This window comes from Stegodyphus dumicola, chromosome 11 (genome assembly GCF_044657685.1).
Source record: "Stegodyphus dumicola isolate Sdum_Otavi_A_Nest chromosome 11, ASM4465768v1".
In the NCBI taxonomy this organism is placed as follows: Eukaryota; Metazoa; Arthropoda; class Arachnida; order Araneae; family Eresidae; genus Stegodyphus; species Stegodyphus dumicola.
This window is the reverse complement of record NC_140778.1, coordinates 166363215-166367160: the sequence shown is the minus strand read 5'-3', so window position 1 is coordinate 166367160 and position 3946 is coordinate 166363215. Positions and strand designations below refer to the sequence as shown.

The 3946-nt window shown below is 29.3% G+C and overlaps 1 long non-coding RNA gene across 1 annotated transcript; it reads right to left on the bottom strand.

Moving 5' to 3' along the window:
• Window positions 1-301: 301 nt before the first annotated feature.
• On the bottom strand, window positions 302-1662 carry LOC118180214 (uncharacterized). The gene is made up of 3 exons (XR_015043884.1): window positions 1209-1662; window positions 871-936; window positions 302-372 (listed from the first exon to the last, which is right to left on the bottom strand). It is a non-coding gene; the product is annotated as an uncharacterized LOC118180214 (long non-coding RNA).
• Between the last annotated feature and the right edge of the window lie 2284 nt (window positions 1663-3946).

Sequence of the window (3946 nt, the reverse complement as noted above, 5' to 3'; positions counted from 1 at the left end):
TATTGATGAAATTAATTACATTCCTTTTACCAAAAAATTACTTTATAGAACATTTTAAATGCATATAAGGAAGCAATTTAATTATACATTAGTTATCAACTTACATCAGAGCCTTCACAAATAGATGGTATTTCATTGCAAAATGAGGCTAAAGGCTGTTTTTGCAAACAAACCTGAAATGTACACAAAGAATTTGTAAATGCTGATGAAATTAATTACATTCCTTTCACCCCCCCAAAAAAAAGTTAATAGAAAGATTTTGTATAAGCAAGCAATTTAATAATACACTAATTATCTACTTACATGAGATCCTTCACAAATAGATGGCATTTTATCACAAGATGAAGTTGAAGCTTGTTCTTGCAAACAAACCTGAAATATATATATAAGAAATTTAGAAATACAGATAATATAAACTACATTCATTTTAAGAAATAATTATTTTACATAACATTTTATAATTCATAAATAGATAATAAATTGTTAACACTCAAAATTCAAAAATAATTCCATAGCACAACAGCCAGATATAGTACAGCTGTTTAGCAACCATAAGACAAACAATTTCATATTTCAGAAATCGTATAAAAATTCATTAATATATGTAAAACATATGACATTTAATAGCTGCTCAAATGAAAACATAGAATAGATTCTTTACTAGCAGCTGTTATTTAATCAGAAGGTAATGCTAAATGTTGTTGCAAACACACCTGAGATGTACTGTAATGTACACATTTGCAACCACTGGTGAAATGAAACAAAGTGCATGATTTTGAAGATGGAAACATTTAAAAAAACATAGTACAGTTTACGAATAGATGTTAAAAAACTATTAAAATTTTTTAGAAGTGCAAAATGGCAATTTACATCAGATACTTCGGCAGCAAAATTTATTTCTCCAAAATATGAAGCTGAAGGTTGTGGCAAATGAACCTAAAAGAAATTATAATATATGAAATATGTGGAAGTGAAAGAAATTATAAACTCTGATCGGATAAAAATAAATACAAATAATCATTACCATTTTCAAAGTAACTCAACTTATAAAAAAGCATAAATACATTGGACTGTTCATAGCATTCATACTTCTTAAACATAAGTAAATATTACGTTAATATATTTTTAAATTTTAGAAACAGTGTTGATACTTTTTAGAAAAAGTTTATAATATTAAATATTTAATAACTGTTCAAATAAAGACTTACAACAGATGGTTCAGCAACAGAAATCGCTTCAGTTGATAAAGGTAAACCGTGCAGCAAACCACCCTGAAGATGCAAAAATTATGAAACACATATAAGTAAGGATACCTGAAAATGCTGATAAATAAAATATACTTAATGTAATTTTAATAATAAATAATATAAATAATCCTAATAAGTTTTGTAAATCTTTAAACAAAAAATAACAACATTCAGACAAGACATATAAGACATTAAAATATACATTTAAATCAATGTATTATAACTATATTATTGTATTACTCAAGATTAAAGTTATTAATTTCAATATTATTTCTTTTACTTACTCCATACATATTTCTCTCTATTTATCTGGAATTTAAAATTAAGCAAAAAAGCAACTTTAGTTTAATACAAATTTTGATTTAAACTCTTTTGACTTTGAAGGCAATCAGATACCGGTTTCTTTCTTTTAGGAGCAAATTTGAAGAAACCAGGCCCATGTCGTCCTCGAAAAACTACAAAAACTTTATCCAAAAACTACATCAAATTGAGGTTTTACGCTTAATTTTCAATATATGATTATAATAACAAAGTACATACTTAATTATATATATAACAACAGCAAAATTTTAATTTTTTAATCTAATCTTAGGGACTGTAATTACAGCTTTATCACATAATGCCTTAATTTCAATATTTTGATTCTTTTATAAAGCAATTTAGTCCATTTGTAATAAAAACATATTTTTTTATGAAAAACCATAAAAATAAAAAACACATACATTACAAAAATTGGATGTAACTGAACGGTGCTTTGGTAAACCAATGCCTTTTAGACGCTGTGGGGTCAACAGTTGTGGGGGATTAGGCACATTGAAAAGAGTTGGCACAGCATTGGGCTTGAGTTTTTTACGCCCATCTTGCCTAGAGCATTCAAATTGATTTTCTTCAAAATGTACCTGCATATTTAACAAAAGCATGCATGAAATTTAACATTAAAATCAAAAGCACTAGTATTAAATTACAGTTACATATATTATAATAATTTAAGAATGTAATTTTCTGATAAATTTTTTTATGAAAATAGAACAAAATTTTTAAAAAGTAATCATGTTTGTAAAACTACTTAAAACATATTTCCTGCTCACACACTAAAAATAAATTTAAAGTACCTATAGTTAAAAATACAACATTAAGATTTACTACTACAATAAAGGATAATAATGGGATCAAAACGAATCATCGAATATTTAAATTAATATTTAACTTCTTAAAAATGTCTAAAAATACAGAATATATTTATCTTACTATAAAGAAAAAACAAAATCATTTATTATTTGGATCATACCATCCAGTTTTTAACATTGGCGCCAACTATCCGATTTGGCGACAATACATCAGAATCAAAACATAGAATGCTACTTTAAATCACCAATCGTACAGTAAAATTAAAGAAAAGAAAAAGGCACATCACATTTCTAACTGAGCACAAAGTTTACATGAAATGTATGATACAAATTTTACAAACGGTATAAACTTTTCACGATAACAAAAGAACATGAAACAACGATATTTTACTGCACAAACACATACACATTCCGCAGTTGATTTTGTACTTATAAAATCAGTTGATCGTCAATAAGTGACAGTTAAATGAAAATAAATATTTTAAAGTACCAAGAAGAGTAATTTTTCTAACATTCTATGGAAAAATACGAAGCTGAACTTACCTCACAAAGATACGCTCCTGGGCCCGGGATCCATTGATCTCGACGAGAATTAACTATCCATTTTCTTCGTCTTTCTTCATTTCTAGTGAAACGAAACATCCTAAAGTTATTTTTAGACTGATTCGAACAATTTGGTGCAGCACAACCACCCATTTTTCTGAAAATTAGGTCGGAATCGATCCACAAATATGTCAAGAAATCAGTGCTAATCCAATAGCGAATACCAACAAGTTAGCTTCAAAATGGATGATGATCCAGCTCCCCTTTATAGTAGCCTTAGCCGTCTAGTGTTCGTGCCAGGAAAGAATAACCAATCAAGGATCAAGGAAGTGCAATTTACGGAGTTCATAGGCAATTACGCCTTTACCTCCACATCTTCAAAGGAAATTAAATCATCCGAAAGAGGGTATTGTCAAATAGGGTAAAATTTTGATAAGCCGAATGACTTGGAGTAAGTGCCTTCACACTGAGTCAAAAAAAGGCAAAAAACTCAGAAGGTCTTAATTTTGCGCCGAAAAAGGGCCAGAGTAATTTGGATAGGGCAGCCAGAAAAATTTTGACTAGAAAAATAAAAGGTGAAGTTTCCTTGAACCTTGATAATCATTTTCTTTGCATACGTCAGATGAAGAACACGCAGGGAAATTCCGATGCGCGTTCTTCGAGGTGGGAGGGAGGGGGGAACCTGTTTACAGGTCGAAAAAGTAGTTCTGTCAGTGATCAGCTGGGAGGGAGAAGTTTCATTTTTGACCGCTATTCAATGCGGTTTTTAAAAGCCAAAAGGACGCTGTTAAGCGCCTAAGAAAGTTCTTTTTTAAAGGAAGAGAGAAGTTAAAGTTTAAAAAATCTTTTTCAGTTTTAAAAAATTTTTTTCAGTTTTATTGCAGTTGATAGATTAAAGTATGTTAAATCAGTCCTATTTGACTGTGATGTTTCTTATTAAAGAAACGTTAAGGAGGTTCCTCGAGTTAATGCCGTGTGCATTAAAGAACTTTAGAGGCGGGGGGGGGTAAGGAACGAGAAATAGTTATT